At 39.4% G+C, this 24,292-nt stretch overlaps 1 protein-coding gene across 4 annotated transcripts in view; it reads right to left on the bottom strand.

Annotated features, from left to right (window-relative positions):
* Positions 1-8,786, bottom strand: part of LOC132396849 (protein NDRG1-like) — a 73,710-nt gene extending 64,924 nt beyond the window's left edge. For 2 of the 4 annotated variants that reach the window (XM_059974853.1, XM_059974836.1), the window contains exon 1: positions 8,634-8,786. The gene's annotated coding sequence lies outside the window, so the exon portion shown is untranslated. Of the gene's footprint in view, positions 1-234; positions 254-8,633 lie in introns of those variants that run through there. The other 2 variants (XM_059974844.1, XM_059974864.1) reach the window with 2 other exon arrangements.
* Between the last annotated feature and the right edge of the window lie 15,506 nt (positions 8,787-24,292).

The following is a 24,292-nucleotide window of genomic DNA, read 5'->3' on the forward strand; positions in this document are numbered from 1 at the left end:
GCAGATTGGGTTTGTTTATTATTGTGACTTAAATGAAGATCAGACCACATTTTGAGTTATTAATACAGAAAACCTGGTAAATGCAAAGGACTCACAAACCTTTTCTTGCAACTACTGCTTAGTCTCAAACATCTATATTCGTATTTGGATCCCATGTAACTTGGAAAATGGACTAACAAAGATTTTGCAAAGAAATTTAAAATACAAGGCAAGATTAAAATCCTCAAACCTTACCCCAATCTACCCTTTTCCACAGAATAACAAGTTATGGAATGATGACCAAAGTGCTGAGCTGCAATGGTCTACGAAGAATATGTGCTTCTATTTGAATTTTCCCCCGCCCCTGCCAAAAAAAAAAGCACATGAAAGCTGAGATTCCCATCTACACCAAGAGTTTTACTGGCTGTTTATGAATCTTTTTTACAACTGTGTCTTGCATTAAAAAGCAAGCAGGATAGTTAAGGGCTTTTAATTATTGACCACAAGTTGTGAGGAAAGGTACCGAGTCACAACAGGGAATGACATTAGGGCATCTGAACTGAGGAAAATACAATTCTGAATTCAAGGAAAATTAAAATAGAAACCTAGAGCTCAAAAGGAAAGCCAATAAGACATAATGTAAAGATTTTTACTCCTCATGTATATGAAGAATGTAAGTAATAAAGTCAATTCAATGTCAAAATAATGTTAACTCCAAAATACTGCAGTATCAAGAACAAATTATAAACCCTACATGATGCAAATATTAAGAGGCTTTAACAAGCGTTAAATTACCCTTGAATAAAGAAACATTCTCCCCATCCATCCTTGCAATGTAATTCAGTTTTAGAAACATATTCCTCATTGAATTATCAAACTGCTTGCTGCTCATTTACAACCAGAGAAAATAACATGGTGGAAATGGCTAATAAAGGGGGGGGGGCATGATTTTAAGATGACTGGGGGAAAATATAGGGGGATTTCAGAGTTACATTTTCTATTTTAAAAAACAAAGCATTAAGTGCATAGAACACATTGGCAGGGATGGCTGTAGAGTCCGGTACTTTAGAGCAGTGGTCCCCACTTGGCCACGGACCGGTACCGGGCCGCAAAGCATGTGCTACCGGGCCGTGAGGAAACAATATGATTTGGCAATATGAAATGATATAAGTCAGCTGCACCTTTCCTCATTCACTGTCACGCCCACTGTTGAACACACGCGAGGTCATCAGTCGCATAAATGCAGTGATACCCTAGCGCCAGGGATCACTGGTTGGTCTTGGGTAACTGGCCGCCTTGCACGGCCAGCGATAAGTGCCGTTGCTACTGGCCTGGAGCGCGGACAGATGGGTGTTGCCTCTAAACCTGCTTACCACACTGAATGTTCGTGGGGAACCCAGTGCTAAAATATTCGCAGACCACCTAATTCGGCCTCAGGGTTTCATAAGTAGCAGAGCAGCTACTTCGCTGCGATCTACTGAAAGTCATCCCTCAAGTCAAACTTTTGTTGGCCGATAGATCTACTACCTACAAGGGTGGGCGGGCACGCAGACTGTCGCACTCCTCCTCACTCGCTCTCTCCGGACTGTGACCGCCACGGCCCTGGCACGGGGACCTCCAGCCCTTACCTTGTCCTCTCACCCCACCCATGACCAGCTGCACCTGGCCAAGGAGTCTGGTGGCGGACGGGCAGGAGGCTGGAGTTTGGGCCTGGAGGTTGTCTAATGAGGCAATGAAGCCCTCAAAACTGCTTTGGTACCTTGAGTCCAGGCACCCTGTACTTAAAGACAAACCTGTTGAGTTTTTTGAGCAGAAAAAACGTGAGCAAGCTGGACAGAAGCAAGTGCTGAGAGCCATGAAAACTAAATTGCGGAATAGACTGGACATAAGGAACCCGCTTCAAGTACTGCTGTAGAGAATCAAGCCCAGGGCTCCCACTGATTAAGCAACATTAATGTGTTGCAATGATCTTATATGTTCATTCCAGGAAAATATGTGCTGTGTGCTTAATATTAAATTTGTTAGATAAACCCTCTTAGAAACAAAATTGCGTGTATTAGCCACTTGTAAGTGACTTATAGTTGACCTTTCACCTATATTCCAGTCATGATTAACACCCCCACCGCAACCCCCCCCAACCCGGTCCGCAAGAATACTGTCAATATTAAACCGGTCCGCGGTGCAAAAAAGGTTGGTGACCTCTGCTTTAGAGCCATTAAGATGTTAAAAAAAATAGAGGACTATGTAGAATGGACTTTACTGGGCTGGAATATTCTAAGTTCTATGAAAATGAATACCAAAAGCTTTGTTTTGGATGCAAAAAAATTAATTGTGAAAAAGAAAATATCTCTGAACAACAGTAAACATTTTTCTCTATTCCTTAGATGCTCAAAATGTACAAGATGATGAGAGGCATTGATCATGTGGATAGTCAGAGGCTTTTCCCCAGGGCTGAAATGGTTGCCACAAGAGGACACAGGTTTAAGGTGCTGGGGAGTAGGTACAGAGGAGATGTCAGGGGTAAGTTTTTTTACTCAGAGAGTGGTGAGTGTGTGGAATGGACTGCCTGCAACGGTGGTGGAAGCAGATATGATAGGGTCTTTTAAGAGACTTTTGGATAGGTATGTGGAGCTTTTATTTTATTATTAGTAGATAAATAAAACAAGTGAAACTGGCCTTTAACATTTGTAGTAAAAACTGGAGAAAAATTTCATCCAGTGTTATTGTTATGGACATACAGTACATCATGCAGCAACATCTGCCAAATGTTTATAAAAGCAATCCAGGCATAATCAGTTGCAATTTGGTAAACTCCGCCCCTAACTTGCTGATACTCACCTTCTGAGCTCCAACACAAGTGCACAATTTAATATTGTAACAGAAGACAATAAGTTAACTGTTGCCCTATTCTCCAGCTGTCACGAGATACAAAGATAATTGGATCAGGTGGGGCAAAGAAACTAGGCTGAATTACTCGTGACTGCTGTTGAAGTTGGCAGTAAATGACACGTTCTATTGTTCAATGCCATATTGGTCTTCTGTCAAAATTAAAATACAAAATTCCGTAAACTCCCATGTGTTTTTTTTGTGGGAAGACAGCAGTTAACACTTCGATGTCAACAGCAGCTAAAAGAATTTGAAAATTTAAGTGTCATTGACCCATTCTCTTCACAGATGTTGCCCAACCAGATACTTCCAGTGCTGTTTTTGTGCTTGTGAGGTCAAACTTCCCCTGCAGATGTTCTTGCATTTCCTGCCAAAAGGGATCATGTAACGAATAATTAGTTACAAAGACACAAAAGAGCACAAAATGGGTGTCTACAACTTTCACCAGCAAATGTACCAGTTCATCAGGTTCAGTTAAATTAAAGCCCAAAATCAATCAGGTTTAATACTGACATACGTCATGAAATTTGTTTTGTGGTAGCAGTACAGAGCAATACATAAAAATACAATGAATTACAATAATATATACATTAGGTAGTTTTAAAAAAAGTGTACTGTTCATGGGTTGGTTTATTGTTCATTCAGGTATCTGATGAGTATGCTAGTTATCCACACTCAAGAGTTCATGAGCAAGTCCAACATTTCATTTGTACTGCTGTAATAAATTGCATTGCTAGAGATTTGCACGTGCATATTAAACATTGTAAACAACAACCAGTGTTGATAAAATCATGTTAAGAGTTGAGTTTGGGTCACTGAATTCTCTTTGCAAAATAAAAGAGTTGACAATAAATAAACTAGTCAATTTTGTACTCGGTCTGTTGAATCATAAACATTTGCTGGATTACCAATGTGTCTATTGCCTATTTTTGATGTCAACTAAAGCACAAGGCTACAAGACATGTACCATGGTATCAAACCTAAATTTCTAAAATGTGACTTTTTGATGTTATTTGGTCTTGCAGCAAAAGGACTTGCTGTGTTGGTAATTTAGCATTGTCTACAACTCTTCCTTTAACAGAGTAGGTTGAGTGTATTTTATCATTCAAAGCTATAATGCTCAAAACTACCAAGACTGTTTTACTGTTTTCAAATCTACATTCTGTTCTGCCCTTATCTTGGATCTCCAAGTACTGATTAAATACTGCAATTCATTTTAAACATCCAATTAAGATTAACTTTCAAGGCTTCTACACTATCTAAGTTTATACATTTCATTGTTTATAAGTGTGTACCAGCAGTTTACTCTCAAGTCATTTTTTAAACTCTTTTTGATGCAGTGAGGAAGGTTGTTTCTAACATTTTAATTCTCCCCCCCCCCATCTTCAAAGTTCATCAGTCCAACTGTCAGTGTTGTTTACACCACTGCACATTAATTACATTACAAATTATCTGCTTCATTTTCAACACATCTTCCTTAAGACCATTTTCCATTTGAAATGATCCAAGTTGTCTGACTTGATAATTTCCTGAGGAAGCAAAAGTTCCTCATTCTATCAGCCTTTCTGCCAAAATTTAGTAAATGCGTACCAGATTTCAGTTCTGTGCTTTAGGACATCTTTTGCTTCTCATTTTCATACCATTGAGGAATGGTCATAGAGAGGAATAAACCAGTCAGTTAAGATATGAATAGTTATCCAGTAGACCTGTAGTAATGATTTATGGTCTGAAATAAAATCCACTAAGTGACTGAAAAATTGACTTACACAAAAATAACTTCACAAAAAATCTAGTGTATGATGAAATTACCAAATTGCTGAATTAACCCAACTACTTTGCTGCTGTCCTAAAGTAAAGAAATAGGACATTCTTACCCTGTGTGCCACATGCAACTTCAGATCCAGAACAAAGTGGCTCTTTAATTGCTCTAAAAATGGATTGAAAGGGCACTCACTTTGCCAAAAAAAACCTACAGACTATACAGATATCAGATTCAAACAAGTCACTGAGTTGAGTGTGCATGAACACCAAAATTCTTGTGAGCTGAGATAGTTCAGTTGAACAAAGTTGATTCACATCTTTCAACCAGTATTTCAATCGTTGTACATTCTGCCTCACCTCTGAGGCGCACTTGAACATTGTTCCAATACTGACTAAAAACTGCATCAAGGATCAAATACGAGGAAAGAAAATCTGATCACCACCACTACTATTCCTCAGTTAATTAATCAGTAATCTATGTAGAACATCACGCAAAAGAAGTGAAGCACAGTAGAAACAAGAATACTCTGGATGCTAAAATTTTCTATCCTGACTTGGTAACATTGGTGCTGAAAAAATTGGATGAAAGGGACCAGGACAAAGCTTCCAGACTAAGCCCGAGGGAGTTTTGACAGAATCAATGCAAGATGTATTTCATAATTAGCCATACATTCAATCCAGCTGTTCTAGTAGCCTAAATATACTGGATTAAATCAATACATCCAGTCACTCTCAATCATAAGTGATGTTTTGGGTAATGCTATCAATAATTAACTTGTTCGAATATGACTGATATAGCTTCCATAAGCATTATGAATAACAAAAAATGTGGAAGACTAGAAAATGACTATCCCCAAACCAAGAGCCCAGTCAAATTGAGGTCAATGGAAAACATAGTTGGAATCACAACCAACATAACATGGTTTCCAAGTCAACCATTTCAGAAAGTCTTCAGGACACTGTCAAATGCCTAAATATCTTTATACACAGCAAGAGCCAGTCGTGAGTATTATGATTCAGTTCCCTTCCCATCTCTTGGAAAAGGGAAATTTCCCAGCTCTTTCTGCAATTAGGTACAGACAATATTGAAGCAATGATACATTTGACCCCTATTTTATGAGAGTTGACTGCTTTCTGAATGTACCAGGGCAGGATGAGCAAACAGTTAAGGATGCAGGAGTAAACCCAATTAGAAAATCAGAAGTCCTCTTGATAACTTTCGTAGAGATGATTGACAGAATGCAATAAGATTTTAAGTATATCAAGGAAAAAGAATAACTAGAGAGAGAATGGGGCCTCTCAAAGACCAAAGTGGATATCTGTATGTGGAGCCACAAGACACTGTCAAAGTCCTCAGTGAATATTGCTCCTGTTTATACCATGGATGAAGTCCTGAAGACTTCAAAACTTCTAAAGGTGATGCCTTAGGGATAGTCCACTTACAGCAGACAAAGTGCTGGACATCTTAAAACACATGAAAGCAGACAAATCTCTGGGGCATGTCTATATTTGCCAATAGAAATTGTTCCCACTAGCAGAAGAAAGAAGAACAAGGGGACACCAAGTGACAATTGAAAACAAATAAATTAACAAAAATAATAAACAAACTAATAAAGTTTTAACTGCTGGATTTTGCAAGTTAGTTTAAAAAGAACTAAATAAGAAAAGGTGAATTTCATAGAAAAAACCCAGCAAGTGGTTCATTCAAGGGAAAAAAGTGCAGGAAGATTATTGGAGACAGATCTAGATGTGATATTCAAAAGTAAAACAAATCAAAACCCAGAAAACAGAATACTGGAAGTATTATGATCCGGATAACACTTACATGGAATCAAGGCAGATTCAATCCTCAAATGGCTGCCTCCTGTACTATAAACTACCAGTTGTAATAGTTAACGTTAAAATTTTAAGTGGTTTTGACTTAATATGATGCCTCATTCAAATTGTACTTTTAAGTCAGAAATAGGTGATGATTAAGTGTGACAACTAGCTCTGCAAGTCGCACGGAACGTGCCCCTCTCTTCAGACTCAGGTAGTCGCTCGCCATAGGCATTGCCACCTGGACAGAGCGGGCGGGCGCGCACTCCTCCCGCAACCACCAATTGGCACGGAGCAGTGGGCGGGACTGTCGCTTAACTGACAGGCCGGGTGCGCGAGCCCGGACACCCGACACGGTTAGGACGGTTGGAATCGGGCGACGCGGATTGGCGTCTGGGATTTGAGTGACGTCTCGCTCCTTCAAAAACAAAACCAGATCCGCGCACGTCCCCGAACTGAATTACCCATTCAAAGTACAACCCCCGATTCGAAAGTCACAATAGACGCTTTTATCGATAAACTACGTATTGCCCAGCACTATGGGTTTTTTTTTTGTAAGGCTTTCGTCCACGATTGTGTTGCCTAAAGGGAGAGAGGAATTGCCAACGATAGCACTGAACTGCCTCTTCCGTAAAATCTGAGGTCTGCACACACGCACATAACATCAGTTACAAACTGGCGTGGGAAATTAAGAGGCCGAGGCAACAGGGTCCTCCGAGCACGGGTCTCTAACAGTAAATGCTATTAAAACATGTTATTCACAAACACGAGAAAATCTGCAGATACTGGCAAACACAGAAAATGTTGGAGGAATCAGCAGGCCAGGCAGCACCAATGGAAAGAGTAAATAGTCGGCGTTTCGGGCCGAGACCCTTCACCAGAACCCATGCTATTCCTTCTTCTTTCCCCTCAAAATAAACGTTCGGAAAGATGGGCGGGAGAAACCAGTTTGTTATTGGAGGCAATTGCACAACCGATTCAAGTTTCCAGCAACTGCATATTTTGAAAATCTTTCATGTATTGAACAGATCCGGCTGGGAGAAGAGAAAGTGGTTCGCAGGTAAACTTTCTGGAAGTCAGCACGACAAAAACAAACCCTCGGCATTTGCGCAACAGCTGGTTTGCAAGGCTACTTGAAGCGAAACAACCATTACAAGTATCTCTAAGTAGAACCATTACAAGTAGAAACTATATATACACTTACTGAAACTATAATTCGCCATAAAATAAACGTCTTATTTCAGTTTTCGGTAACATGAATGCCATTATAATAAAATAAATCATCAGCGACGAATACCTGAACACAAAAACACTTGAAGCTATCGCTGCTGGGGAGTTTTAAAACACCTTGAGACTTATAACAGTTGAAACTTAGCGAACCAGAAATCTGTCTAAACTTTAGGAAGCACTGTGCAATCAATTCGCAGCCATCTGCTTTTTCTTCATCTGGTATTATCTGGTATTATTGATCTCTTCCTTCTCAACTAGCCACGTACACAAAAATATAGTGCTGTATAAACCACGGCATGTAAATTACGTTTAGGATCAATGACGGAGCATACACCATTATTTGTACATGTGACATTAATGACGTGCCCTCAGATTATTTTGTCTTTTGTAGGATAACTTGGATATTACTCATATAAAAGTTTCGGGAGGACGCGCTCTGCAGCAACAAGTCGCGAGATTTGTTTCACGTTTCAAGGCTTATATGATCATATACAGTATTTATATTCACTCCGAGTAATGTGCTACTGGGAGCGTGGGAGGATCAGATACCGGGAGTTGTGTGGAGTTTTGTAGTGTTTAAAGAAATGAGGTGGAGAAAAACACGAGTTATTTAAAAACCGCATTTACAATTTTATTAATTAAAACAATTAGAAAACCAAGTTGGAAAAGATTCCAGCGTGACTGACCACCCTTCTTGTGGCAACATCAAGAAATACAAACAACTTATTCGCTCCACCCCCAATCTCATTCTCGTTTCCTAAATATTGCGTTGCTGACTTCTCTGAAAGATCACGATTACTGTACTCAGAACTTCTTTTACTCTTGATTAAATTCTAACGGCTTTGAAAAGAATGTCATCGCTTTTGGCATCGTCCGTTGAAAGTCATGTACCCAAAACAAATCAAAATTGACACGCTGTAAGAAACAAGAGTTGTCAAATAAAGTTGTTAAAAACTTACCTCGAGTTAAAGAAAGATCTGCACTAAAGCCGAGCCTGCTGGCAATCGCAGCCCGTTTGTTTTCAAACCTATCTTTTGTAACGTTCTGTATATTTTCCCTCTGCCTGTTACCGTTTTGGTATGAGCAGATGTGGGAGGTTTTATAAAGCTTCGGTTACAGCCCTGCCCACTATTTTTTTTCGTCTCGCAGACACGTGTTTTTCATTAGAAAAGGAAAACGTTTCAATTTTAAAGCCTTTATTTAGTAAACAAGATAATTTATTTACAACAAAGACATTTTGAAAAACAAATAAAAATTATCTGTAAACTGAATGTACCGAAGTTGTACTTGTATTTTTTTAATATAATCTCGAACTAGTTGCGATGGCGTATGTGCTGTCGAGCACATCCACGTACTAGAGCAATTAAAACTGTTAGGGAGGCAAAATACAGATTAAATGTTGTTACTCGTGCCTAAAGTATTTTCTCAGATTACAAACAGGCACATGACTCTGTGCACATACACACTGCAATTCCCACACGTAGTCGGGATGATGCAATTTGCAGTAGATAACTAAAATCCAGGATGTTTTGAACTCTCACATCCGTTTATCTTACATTCAGTAAAACATTTACCAGACAATGAGAGGCAAATACTTAAACATTTATCCAATATTACTACTGCCTCCGAAAAAGACGTGTGCTTCTGTTGCATAGGTATACCAATCCAAACCCCTATCAGATTTTTTAAATAGTTTTTACCATTTAAAACGACTTTACAAATCAACTATAATACTGAAAAAGCACCATGTGACCAATTGGATTATACTGATGTTTACATGGCGTCCTTCACTCTAATTTTCATATTCCTATTTGTTTTACATTATTCATTTTCCATAATACATGCATCAGGCTTCCTTTCTATTAAAGATTGGTTGACCGCATATTCTTGATAGAATTTAATATTGCATCCACTTCGTCCTGGAAATAAATTTAAAATTCAGAGTAAATTTATTATCAAAATAATGTTATCAAAAACTACATTTTCATGCAGGCATTTACAGGAAAAGAATACAATATAATTGTGTGGGGGGAAAAAAACATTATACATAAGCAAAGATTGACAAACACCAAGATGCAAAAGAAGACAAACTGCAGTTAAAAATAATACTGATAACATGAGTTGTAAAGAGCACTTGAAACTGAGTCTGCAGATTGTAAGGTTAGTTTAGAGTATCGGTGAATGAAGTTATTCACACCAGTTCAGTTTTTTAGAGTAAGATTTGTTTCTGAAACTGGTGGTGTAGGGTCGAAGGCTTCTGTATCTCCTGCACCATGGTAATAGTGAGATGGCTTCAATTGTAGGGTCTTCAGAATCGGAATCAGGTTTAATATCACCGGCATGTGTCATGCAGCAGCAACACAATGCAATTGATAAAAAAAGAGAAAAAATATGAATTATCATAAGTAGTGCAAAAACAAAATCTAAAAAAAGTAGTGAGGTAGTGTTCGTTAGTTCGATGTCCATTCAGAAATCTGCAGAGGGAAGAAGCTATTCCTGAATCATTGAGCATGTGCCTTCAGGCTCCTGTACCACCTCTCTGATGGTAGCAGTGAGAAGAGGGTATGTCCTGGTTCTTGGGGGTCCTTAATGATCGATGCCACCTTTTTGAGGTATTGCTCTTTGAAGATGTCCTGGATACTGCCCATGATTGAGATGACTAAGTTCATAACTTTCTGCAGCCTCTTTTGATCCTGTGCAGTAGCCTCCCACCCCCCCCCCCCATACAAGACAGCAATTCAGCCATTTAGATTGCTGTCCACTGTACATCTGAAGACATTTGCAAGTGTCTTTGGTGCATATCAGCTGTCCTCACTCTCCTAATGAAACATAACCACTGTTGTGTGCCTTCTTTGTAGTTGCTTTGATATGTTGGGCCCAGGATAGATCTTTAGAGATATTGACACCCAAGAAGTTCTTTCAACTTCTGATTCCTTTGTGAAGACTGGTATGTGTTCCCTTGTCTTACCCTTTCTGAAGTCCACAATCAACTCTTTGTTCTTACTGACATTGAGTGCCAGGTTGTTGCTGCAGCACCACTCCACTAGCTGATGTATCTCACTCCAGTATGCCCTCTCGTCACCATCTGAAATTCTGCCAACAATATTGGTATTTATGGCATTTGAGCTGTGCCTGGCCACACAGTCATGGGGGCAGAGAGGGAGCAGAGCAGTAGGATAAGCACACATCCCTGAGGTTCGGCAATGTTGATTGTCATGAAGGTGGAGATGTTATTTCCAATCCACACAGATGGCGGTCTCCCAGTGAAGAGTCGAGGATCCAGTTGCAGAGGGAAGTACCAAGGCCCAGGTTAGGATACTCTCCACTGTGCGTCCATAGACCTGCATACAATTTATTTTTATGCTCCTTTATTCTTAACTTGTCTCCCTGAAGAGATTTTCCACATTTCCTCAACAGTCTACTTCTCGATAACACTGGACAACAAAGATTTTGCTTCCTAAATACTTTTGGGTGTCTCTTATGGATTTTAGGCAGTTGCTCATGAACCTCTGTGAAATTTCCCTATCACACACAGTTTTATTGGAATCACCTATATTTGTTATTTCAATTCATAATTCAAGTCAATTAAAATGTTGCCCACAACGTAAACTAAAAAGTTACCTATCTTGTCCTTGTGTGCCTGGCCATGCTTTAGGTTGCCATCATGGTCCATAACAATGTCATCTTTTTATTGACTCAGACAATCCCTCCTGCATAAGCATCCATTATAATTATGTTTCTAAAATGAGATCTTTCTTAAACTTTCATCAACATTTATGTGAAGATGTGCTTTCTTTTCTCTCCACGGTTGGATCTCCTTCAATGCAGTAGAAGGCAGAATCATGAGAGAGGTGATAGGCATCTGGAGGAGGAGGTAGAATGAAACTGGGGTGGGGGAAGGGAGAGGGAGGGAATTACCAGAAGTTGGAGAATTCAATGTTCATACCAAGGGGCTAGAGACTGCCCAGATGGTCTATGAGGTGTTGCTCCTCCAACCTGAGTTTGGCCTCATCATGGCAGTAGAGGAGGCCATGTATGGACATATCCAAATGGGATATGTCGCCGCAGAGACCTGACACAGATTGGGGGACTGATTCGCCGAGCACCTCCACTCCGTCTGCCACAACAGACAGGATTTCCTGGTTGCCACCCACTTCAACTCTGCTTCACATTCCCATTCGGATATGTCCATATTTCCTCCAGCTGCTTATCACCTCTCTCATGATTCTGCCTTCCACTACACAATGCTTTCACCTTACATTCCTTCTTCGCTTTTCCTGCCTATCCCCGCCCTGCTTCCCCTCCCCCACCCCTTGATCTTTCCTCTGACTGGTTTTTAACCTGACACCCACCAGCCTTCTCCTTCCCACCCCTCCCCCCACTTTCTTTATAGGGCCCTGGCCCCCTCCCTCTTCAGTCCTGACGAAGGGTCTCGGTCCGAAACGTTGACTGCTCGTTTCCACGGACGCTGCCCGACCTGCTGATTTCCTCCAGCTTGTTGTACGTCTTGCTTTGACCACAACATCTGTAGTGTACTTTGTGTTCACAACAGATTTTTGATTTTTCAAACACCCTTTTTCTCAGATAGCTAAAGGTAATGCTAGCAATTGAATAATTAATTTCATCGTTAATATCTAACGGAGTATCTAACTAAGATAATCTGACAAAAAAAAAAGAAAATATTGCTGGGATTTCAGGGCCTGAGTTACAGGAAGAGGTTGGGCTGGTAAAACTTTATTTCTTGAGATATAAATAACTAAGAGGTGGAGGTGGATAAACTCATGTGGGGCATTCATTAGGATGAATGCACAATCATTCTCCCAGGAAAAGAGAACCAAAAATGAAAGGATATTGGTTTAATGTGAGAGGAAAAGATTTAAAAGGAACCTGAGAGGCAATTTCTTCATCAAGAGGGTGGTGCATATATGGATTGAGCTGCTAAAGAAGGCAGTTGAGGCAGGTACAATGACAGCTTTTAAAAGATGTTTGGATAAGTACAGAAATAGGAATGCTTAGAGGGAGATGGACCAAATATCGGACCAGCTTGGATGATCACCTTGGTCAGCATGGTCCAGTTGGGCTGATGAGCCTATTTCTGTCCTATATTCCTGTAGGATTCGATATGGGAAACATATCATGATTCTCAGGGTCTCTTCATGAGCCTGTACTGTTGCAGGGCAGACTACAGCTCCCAAAAGTGTGCACACATAAGTACAGTTTGGAACAGCAGCACAACTTACAAGGTCTCTGGTTCCCTTCCATCTTGTGCATTGGATCCTCATTACCAGCCAGTGATGCAACCAGTTCATGGCACATCTATAGAAATTTATGAGTGACATACCAAATCTCCTCAGACCTCTAGTGAAATATAGCTAGTAGCTGCGTCAATGTATTGAGCCCAGGATAGATCCTCTGAGACCCAGCAACTTGAAGCTGATCACCCTTTCCACTGCTGATCCTAAAATGGTGTTTGGTGTGTGTTGTCCTGATGTCCCCATTCAATTCCTTGGTATTGATGACATTAAGTGTGAGGTTGTTGTCACGACACCACTCAGCCAGCTAATTTGTTTCGCTTCCCTGTCACCTGCTGAGATTCTGCCATCAAGAGTAGCATCATCGGTGAATTTTGCAGATGATACCTGATCTGTGCCTAGCCACACGGTCATGTATGGAGAGGCTGGAGCAGTGGGCTAAGCATGCATCCTTGAGGTGCGTCTGTGACTGTCAGTGAGATGGAGATGTTACTATTGATCTAAGCTGACTGTGGTGTGCTGATGGGGAAGTCAAAAATCCAGATGCAGGGGGAGGTACAGAGGCCAAGGTTTTGAAGCATGTGATTAGAACAGAGGGGACAATGGTGTTGAAGTCAATAAATAGCAACCTGACATAGGTGTTCCTGTTGACCAGGTGGTCCAAAGCTGAGTGGGGAGCCAATGAAATTGCATCTGCTGTAGACCTATTGTGGCAATAGGCAATTTGCAGCAGGTCTGGGTCTTTGCTTGGGCAGGAGTTAATTCTAGCCATCACACATCTCTCAAAGTTCATCACAGTAGATGTGCATGCTATTGGGCAATAGTGCAGCTCATGCTGCTCTTTTCGGGCTCCAGAATGATTGATGTCCTTTTGAAGCAGCAATGAGAGGTTGAAGATGTCTTTGAACATTCCAGCCTGCTGGTTGGTATAGGCTTTCAGTACCCTCTCAGCTACACCATTGGGCCTGATGCATAGTGAGGGTTCCCCCTCTTAAAGGATGAAGTATGAACTGTTTACTTTAAATTGAACCTCTTTAGTCTTGCAGGATGCTATCATTTTCTCCACTATCTTCCCCCACTGTCATGAACAATTTTCCACTCTGCAACCCCTTAAAACTATACCCAAGTCATTACCCGAATAGCTAGAAATGTATATGTAAGCTAATTCCTTATTGAAGGCAAACATTTGTAGAAAAACATGGAAAGTTAGCTTATTTTTTAAATGTGAGACCAGGAAAGGTTTTGAAGTTCAGAATGACCCAGATCCTTTTGAACATGTGTCACTGTGTGTAGGTGAAGCAAACAAATAGGAAGGCAATTGTATCTTTTATCAATTTATTGGAAGGCTTTTATTGTAAGGGGATTGAGTGCAAGAGTAGACATCCTACTTCAATTATATCAGGTCTTGCTGAGCCTGAAACTGAACGTTCTCTGCAGGCTTGGTTACTTTACCTAAGGATGGATACATTTGTGATAGAGAGGTACAACAAATGTTCACCAAAGATAGTGAACTTCTCATATAATCAGTGATTAAATAAAGGATGTTTCTACTCCTGAGCTTAAAAGAATGCAAGGTTATCTAATTAAAACCCCTGACTGAGCTATTCAGAGTTATGACTCATTGTCTCAATGTAATGGAACATGGATGAGGCAAAACATTTTACACAGAAGGTAGGAAATTTTTGGAGTACTCTGCCTCAGTGGGCCCTGGAGGCTCACTTGCTGGGAAATTCAATGCAGAGATCCATAGATTTTTAGATATTGATGGAAGTAAAGGATATGCAGTTTGTGCAGGAAAGTGACACCGAGGTATAAGAGCAGTTGCGATCTTACTGAATGGTGCAGCAAACATTCAGGGCTGAATAGACCACTCCTGCTTTATTCTTTTTCTAATGTCTCTTGGTGCACATTTGCTGTTTTATCTTGCAATCGTTGCTTCCATTCCACCTTCAGGTCTGCTTTCAATTAAACAGAATTCATCCATTAGTATTTCTTCACAAACACACAAAATTCAGGAGCAACTCAGCATGTCAGGCAGCACCTATAGCGGCAAATGAACAGTCAATGTTTCAGCCTCTAACATCGATCGTTCATTTCACTCTATAGATCCTGTAGTGTTTCGTGTGTGTTGATCTGCATTTTCAACATCTGCAGCCTGTGTTGTGACTGTGAACATCTTCAGCTTTTCTATCCTGCCTGTAATATTAATTAGAAAGTGTTTAGAAAACTTCTAGATTCATAATGTTGTTGGAGTTGACTCAGAATTCAGTAATTAATGTTTTTCTATCTTTATAGCATGTTAAATAATGTGATGTTATTATACATAGCTTCAGCCAAATGGTACATAATTTCAGATAAACCATTGATGCCACATGATCTTTGAACTCTGGCCTCAGCCAAGAACAGGAATAATCACTCAAAATGCTGGTGGAATGCAGCAGGCCAGGCAGCATCTGTAGGAAGAAGTACAGTCCACATTTTGGGCTGAGACCCTTCGTCAGAACTGCCCAAAACGTCAACTGTACTTCTTCCTATAGATGCTGCCTGGCCTGCTGCATTCCACCAGCATTTTGTGTGTGTTGCTTGAATTTCCAGCATCTACAGATTTCCTTGTGTTTGTCACAGGAATAATCAGCTGGTATGCTGATGTGGATGCTTGATAGAAGATGTGAAGGCTGGAAAGATTTTGGATGACATGCTTTACACACATCAGCTATTTTGCAAAAGAGAGGAATAAATGTTAGAAAACTACGTTCTTTACTCAACTGCATTTCTATTAATGATTTTGGCAATTCCCAATGGTTGATCTGTTCTGCAAGTATTCTATGTTCTTCCATTGTCTAACATGGTGAGAAAATATTAAACTATTTTTTGTAGGATGGCATGTTGAAACACAGTCAGTAATTCTGGTCTGTTATTGGAAGCTCACTGAAACATCCAGCTTGTGCGAACTTGCTGTTCTTAATTCTAAAGAAACAACTCCAAAGGCAAGTTTCTTACCACAAAGCACTCAGTTGCAATACCACTATGATTTCACATATTTACTAATGCTAACAAGTTTTGGTATTAAATATGACTAATCGTACAATCTTATAGCACACAAGAAACTGTTTGAATCATCACACATCTGTAGCTCTGTAAATTTAATTTAGTTTCCTCGGTCTTTTCTCTCACCATCGGTCACTATTTATATTTTAAAATGTGCCGATTACAGATTAAAGATTAGCTTTATCTGTCACATGTACATTGCAGCATACAGTGAATTGCATGCTTGCATCAACGGCCAACACACAGTCCGAGATTGCTGGGGGTAAGCTGCAAGTGATGCCATGCGTCCATGCCGACATAGTGTCTCCTTTACTAACGCTAATGCATACACCTTTGGAATGTAGGAGGAACTGGAGCAACTTGAGGAAAGCCCACCATCACAGGGAGAATGTAAAAATTCCATGCAGATAGTGGCAGGAATTGAATCCCAAAAGAATATCCATATCTAAAGATGGTCAAAGATACATCTTTGACTTTGATTATAAAATTCAGATAGGTTGAAGCCTTTTACTTAAGGGAGTTGAAACTATGTGGTTGGAGAGGAAACTATCCTTGAGCTTCTTCTGGCAATTTCTGTCTATGCCCTCTGGGAAAATTAGAAGATGGCTTACTTTGATTTGGTGTTCTTACCATGTATTACAAGCCACTTGGGAAATTGAGATAAGGGCAATTGAGTGAGAAAATCAGAAACAATGAATGAAAGTCTAGTTGAGAAGATGATTTCTGATTCTATTTATAATTGGCAAGGCTGGGTAAAAAAAGATGTGGTAGTGAGATGAAGGGTGTAAAATATACACAATGCTGTCATGAGTGGAACATGGTATTGGGCCGAAGATGACCAAATTTGATAAGGAAGAGCCATGGTTATACGGAGCCTTGAAAGAGTATTTGGCCTCCACAACTATTTTCACATTTCTCTATCTTATTTTCCTAATTTAAAATATATTGAAGTAGGATATTTGAACTAGCTTACAAAACAATGTCAAATCAAAAGAGAAATTCCCAAACCCGTCAATAATTTATTAAAAGCTAAAAACCAAAATTGTGAAAATGTATTCATCCTCTTTGTAATTATTACACTAACTTCTCTCAGGTGCAATACTGTATATTGCCTTATTTGTTGATGTTGAAAAATTGAATCACCAGTTTTCAATTAATTCAGAAGAATAAGTACCCCCTTTCTCTGTAAGTTCAAACAGTATGGTAGATTTTTAACAGACCAAAGCAAATTGAAGACAAAAAGATATTCAAGAGAAGTGAGGGAAGTGATAATGGAGAAGCACAAATCTGGGGAAGGGTACTAGACCATCACAAAGGCATGGAACATACCTTAAAGCTCAGTGCAGTCCATCAAGAAAAAGTGGAAAAATGTGAAAACACAGCCACACTGTTTAGTTCAGACTGCCCCTCGATACTCAGTGACTGGAGAAGAATGGCACTTGTAAGCGAGGCTACTGTGATGCCAGCAATACTCTGAGCAGAATCAGTGGCTGCAACTGGAGATGAAATTCATGGCTCCACAATCTCTAAAGCCCTGCACAAAAAGGGTATTTGTGGAAGAGTGGTAAGGAAGATGCCCTGGTTAAAAACGAAGCTCATCCTTGCTCATAAAGACTTTGCAAAGTGTCATTTAGGAGATACTGTAAAGATGTGGAACAAGATCTTGTGGTTGGATGGGACTGAAGTGGACCTTTTTGGCTTTAGCACTAAGTGATACACATGGTGTAAATCTAATACTGCGCATCAGCCAGGTAACAGCATCACTACTGTAAAGTATGGTACAGGCAGTGTCATTTTATGGGATGCTTTTCAGCACCGGGAACTGGAAATTTTGTTAGGATTGATCAGAAGATGAGTACTGCTAAATACAGAGATCCTGGATAAGAAACTGCAAGCCTCTGCCAGAAAGAGGAGGGAGTTCACCTTTCAACAGGACAACGACCCAAAGCACACTCCCAGAGAAATCATGGAGGGTCTTCAAATGATGAAAATTGATGTCTTTGAGTGGCCCATTCAGAGTCCTGACCTTAACCCAATCAAAAATCTCTGGCAAAACCTCGAGATTGCTGCCCACAGCCACCCCCCAGCTGACCTGGCAATGCTTGAGAAATTTTGCAAGGAGGAATGGACTAATTTTGATCCATCACGTTGTGCAAAGCTCATAGAAACTTTTCCAGAAAGACTACTGGCTGTAATAGCTGGGAGAGGTGGTTCAACTGAGCAAAGGAGCATGAATGCTTTTGAAGCACTGATATTTCAGTTTTTGAATTTATAGTTTTTCATGCTTTACAATTTTCTCTGTTTTTTGGGGGAGCCGGGGCTCCACTGTGAAGAAAAAGAACTATGTGACTCACAAGTAAAAATTCTCAGTTAAGTTGATCAAAATCCCTGGTTGTAATACTCATTTATGTGAACAAAGGGCTGGAGGCCGAATACTTTTACAAGGCACCTGCATTTTAGTAGGAATTTGGATGGAATGAGTTATGAGCAAAGTTAGGATAGTGAGGAAATGGGGATGTTGCAGCACAGCATAAGTTTTCATTGACTTGCTGCATTTCAGAACCTCACAAACAGAGCAATAATGGACTCTGTAGGAAATGTGAAATCGAAGGAATATGGCTAAAATTTAAAAATGGTAAATAAGTAAGTAAATTGATAAATGTGTTTATTTTTTCACCTGTACTGAGGTACAATGACAAACATGCTTTGCATAGCATTCATAAAGGTCAACTCATTATAACAGTGCATTGAGATACTGCAAAGTAAAAGAAAGGCAGATCGCAGAATAAAGTGCTACAGTTAAAGAGAAAATGTAGAGCACATAGAAAATGAAGTGCAAAGTCATATAAAGTAGATTGTGAATTTGAAAATCTATTCTTATTGCACTAGCAACTATTCATCAACCTTACAAGAGCAGAATTTAAGATGTCCTTGAGTTTGGTGGTAAGTGCTTTCAGGTTTTTGTATAAATTATATTGATATATCTTTTACATATAAAGTGAATCAAGGATCGCAGTGGGAACTTTATTAAACCAAGTTCACCATAGATTACAAAGAAGAGTAGTTAACAGCATAGTAGAGTAATAGCTTTGTCGGGGGGGGGGGGCTGCCTTTTTGAGAGGATTTTAAAGGAAAAATGGTCAAGTTGTTAGTGATGTACTTCCAAAGTTTAGGTCTTTGGATTAGAAAGCGCGGCTGCCAACGTGGGTGTGATTAAAACTGGATAAATGCAACAGGCCAACATGTAAGATTGTTAGGGGTATTGAAGACAAGCAAGGGCAACGCAATGGAGGATAATATCTGAGAAATTTTATTTTTATCCTATCTATACTTGAGCTTTGCCAATTTTTGGACTTGTCATTTGACTTGGCAGTTTAAAAATAAAATGCAAGTATATTTTAACACCTCCACTAAAGATGCTCAGTCACTAAACTGACAAAAATTTGGAAAAGGGGAAGTAAATCATTTGCTTCACCCTGAGCAGGCACTCATTTAAAATCTGCTTATGAATCTCATGACTTCCTGAGGTTATTTTTAGTCATTAAGTGTCACCAACTGGCTTTAGGAGCAACGATCGCTTTATTTAAGTTCCCTTGATGAAGTGTAAATATTTAAAGACTACTTAAGTAATGTATCAATATCAGAGTCTGACATGCTGGAAAATAGCCAGCAGGTAGAAAGTATTTTTAAACAAAGAACCAGTGAGAAGAAGGAGAATGCGAGCACATATGAACATCTCTATTCTATTGCCAGACAGGCAACTGGTTCCAGTTCATCCAACACTGACAATATAACTGGTCTGTCTGAATGGCTCCCCAATAACTTGAAGCAACAGCATGCATGATAGTTGCTGTCCGATAGTGGAAACTTCTGAACTCCTGGTCATGATACAGGTTGATAACATGGTAGCAGGTAGATAACCTCGGATAGATAGATGTGGTTAGGTAAGTAAATAGAATACTGATATTTATTAAGCAAACATGAGGAAATCTGCAGATGCTGGAATTTCAAGCAGCACACACAAAATGCTGGTGGAACACAGCAGGCCAGGCAGCATCTATAGGAAGAAGCACTGTCGACGTTTACGGCCGAGACCCTTCGTCAGAATGAAACGTCGACAGTGCTTCCTCCTATAGATGCTGCCTGGCCTGTTGTGTTCGACCAGTATCTTGTGCGTGTTACCGATATTTATTAGTCAGGGCATTGAATACAGAAGTGGGAAAGTTAAGCTCCAGCACTATACAATCTTGGTCAGACTTTAGTGGGATAACTGCATGCAGTTTGGTCTTTATGCTGTTGGAAGAATCTGATAGTAGTAGCAAGGATGCAGAGGAGACTCACCAGAAACTTGTACGTGATGGAATAGTTGAGTTATGAAGAGAGACTGGAAAGACTAGATCTGTTCTCACAGAGCAGGTTAAGGGGGAAATGACTGAAGCATATAAAATTATGAAGGGTATAGATAAGGTAGATTGGAAGAAATCTTCCGCCATAGCAGAGGTAGATAAAACTAGAAGACGTAGTTTTAGATTTAAAGGGGATCAGAGGAGGAGATTCTTTACTCAGAGAGTGGTAAGTACTGTGAATGCAATGGCAGTGTGAGTAGTTGAAGTCAGGTTGTTGATAGCATTGCAGAAGTGTTTAGATGCAAAAGAATCCCTTATGCTTTGATAATTTCAAGTTTCATCTCTTGATTATGAGAGAACTGATAACAGTCAGCTATTCCTCTTCTAGAAAGGTTGATTTTGCTTTTAACGCAATAGTGCATTCTCCAGGATTTCATTTGAGGGCTTTATAGTTGAGTAGAAATTTCTGCTGTTGTGGCCAAAGAGGAAATTCCAGTATATAGTATGTACCCAGCAATGTATTTCAAATTTTAATGGGGTTTAATATAAAAGGCACATGAATGTGGAGAGATTCTCGTATTTTGCTAACCTTTTCTTATATGAAGGAAATATTGCATTTGGTGTGTGCTATTTGAAGAGAAACAATGTTGACCTTAGAGCCTTTGAATGGCCTATGCCTGCTCCATCTTGTGTTCTCATTTATAACAATTTCTTTTTATTACAAATTAAATGGATGTTAATTGTACATGTTATTAGAGTGCACTTAAATGATGAAAGATCCATCACACTTCTGACAGGTAGCTTAAAGGTATAGAAAGACATGGGGAGTCAGGTGACGATCAAGGAAGACACAACTTTTGTTGCACAACGTACAACAATAAATAGCACAAAGAGGTATGGTTTGTTTAATATGCAACTCTAAATCTGGACCAGCTCCTCCGTCACTATAGGAAGAAAGCTTGAACTTATACGTAACCTTCTTTGTTCTCAAGTGGTTCCAAAGCACTCCAAAAATAATACACAGTAAAATAGTAATCAGGCACTGTTTCACAAGAATGTTGGAGGTGATAACACAAGCTTGCACTTCTAGTTGTGTGTAAATTACCTATTGTTGTTAGCCTGTGCCCAATTGTTCATGCTTTTCTGCATTCAGGCACAGTGTGCTTTGTTTTCTGATGTGTAATGAGTTCAATTTCTCTTCAAAGAAAATGCAATGTTATCATTCTCTGAACAGCTGCCTGGCCAAAAAAGAGTCCCTTGACAACAAAGGAAAGAATGCCATAATGATTCAACTGCAAACTTATTTCTAGATTTCTACAGGGCTATTTAAAAAGAGCAGGAACTTCTCCCAAATTTCAGCCAACCTTGTTTTCTATGAGGTCCATGTTATATTTTGAAAGATTACTATCTCAGTTCCAGTCATTTATCATTATATAAATCTCATTCCTTTTGTTATTGAGGAGAGTATTCTTGAGGGGTTTTACCTTCTTGAGTTGTCAACTCTACATGGGTAAACAATAAGGGTTTCACAAGCATTCAAGTTGTGTTTGGCTTTTGGCAGAGATATCTCTTCCAAAGTGAATTCCTTGCTTTTATTATAGTGTATGGAAATATTTTAATGACTTTGAGTCTCATCTTGAACAACCAGAAGTATTTCATCTCCTCTGCTACAAAATGGAAGTGAAAGATCACAAACTGCTTTTTAAAGCCTGGAGTGATATATGCTTATATTTGGGCAGACTAATTCAGTGAAGAATTTGTTTCACTCTTTTGTGAACTGTCATGGAAAGTGATGAGGGAACTGTGTCACTGAATGCTTTGTGAATTGTTTGGGTGACATCAGGACTGTGGCTGAATAAATGACATTGAAGTCTGAGATGTGGGCGAATGGCTGGGAGTGGTGTGTGTAGAGGGAGGGGGTGGGAGTATGGTGGTGTACGTAAATGTTAGGCATGTATCCTGTTGCAGATTGCTATTCCATAGTAATGATAGTATGTATCATGCAACACGCAGAAAATGCTGGAGGAACTCAGCAAGCCGGGCAGCATCTATGGAAAAAAGTACAGTCAATCTTTCGGGCCAAGACCTGGCCTGCTAAGTTCCTCCAGCATTTTCTGAGTGTTGCTTGGATTTCCAGCATCTGCAGTTTTTCTCTAGAGTGTGTGTCATGGAATAGGCTGTGAAAATAATTGTGTAGTTGCTTGGGAATGGGATTTGGCGACAGCACCATATCCATCACATGTTGTAAGTACAATATGGATTATACTACCTGAAAGAGCCAAAAGTTATTAACACAATGGAAAAGAATGTTATTTAATAGAAGAAAAAAATTTCAAACTTTATGGATCAAGAAGCTAATTAAAATATATCTTCTGAAGGACGATTAAAGACATGATGGACAAATAGCTTCCTATTGAATCCTAAGGCAACACGAGTGAATCTGCAGATGCTGGAGATAAATAAAAACACAAAATGCTGGTAGAACTCAGCAGGCCAGACAACATCTATGGGAGGAGGTAGTGACAATGTTTCGGGCCGAAACCCTTCATCAGAAGTGAAGTATTGTTACTTCCCATGTTACTTCACTCCTGATGAAGAGTTTCGGCCCGAAATGTCTGGCCTGCTGAGTTCTGCCAGCATTTTGTGTTTTTATTGTTCCTATTGAATCCTGTGGATTTATGCTTCCGGTGTGTGTAATGAATGCTAATTCACTGCAAACCATGAAGATTAGATTACCATTGTCAAGCTGCTGCTACACAAAATTGGAAAAGTGTAGTTCTGCTGTACAGTGAGAGCTGGTGCCTGGCAGAATTTTGTCCTTTCTTTGTAAACTGAAGATTAAAATAAAATTGCAACAAATGAAACCTCCATGTGGACAGAGTCTTTCTTGTCACACAGATGTAATAAAATTTCCCACTGCATAATTTGAAGAAGCGCAGGAAAAATCAGAATCAGTATCAGGTTTAATATCATTGTCATACGTTGTGAAATTTGTTAACTTAATGGCAGCAGTGCAATGCAGTACATCATAGTATCGAAAAATAAATAAATGAATAAATAAATTACATTTAGTATATATATGTATATTAAATAGTTAAACTAAAACAGAAATAATTTAAAAAATGAGGTAGCACTAGAAATCATATGGCAGAGGGGGAAAAGCTGTTCAGAAATGGCTGAATGTGTACCTTTAGGTTTCTGTACCTCCTTCCTGACAGAAACATTGAGAAGAGGGCATGTACTGGGTGATGGAGGTCCTTATAATGGATGTCGCCTTTCTGAGGCACCACTCTTTGAGGTGTCTTAGATACTGCAGAGACTAGTACCCATGATGGAGCTGACTAATTTCATAACTTTCTGCAAGTTTCTTTTGATCCTGTTACCCAGACCACAATCATTTCCTTAGAGTGTCCAGTTACTTCATCATTGCTGTTTTATTTTAACCTTTATTTTGTGACAATTGAATGCTGCAATTCCTTCTATTACAACACAACACTAAAATTCAGTTAATTGGAGGAGTTTGTGTAAAGTGCTATATAAATTTAAAGAGACAATAAAAACTGTAATAGTTTGGTTGTGGAATGTGTCTGAACAACTTGACGACAAAGGAGGGTATGCATACATTCAAATTTTCTTCCTTTAATGACAGGTACTGGTTCAGATATAGCATTGCTGCCAGACTAAACAAAACATCTATTTGTTTTAAGATATGGAGGACACACCTAGAAGGCTTTAGGGACCTTTTACAACATTACACTGTTGGTGTCATTTGGATAGACAAGAAAATTTTCAAAGAATCTTAAAATTATGGATGAAAACTACTTACACCTATCCTTACACCTGCCAATCTATTTTCACAACATTTGCTTTTAAGCCATTTTAAGTGGCATTGGGTTGTCCATGGCGATAAACTACTTCTGAAGAGCAGTGATTTCTGTTGTTTGGATTGCAATGGATAAGTTATAATTTGAA

This window comes from Hypanus sabinus, chromosome 1 (assembly GCF_030144855.1).
Source record: "Hypanus sabinus isolate sHypSab1 chromosome 1, sHypSab1.hap1, whole genome shotgun sequence".
In the NCBI taxonomy this organism is placed as follows: domain Eukaryota; kingdom Metazoa; phylum Chordata; class Chondrichthyes; order Myliobatiformes; family Dasyatidae; genus Hypanus; species Hypanus sabinus.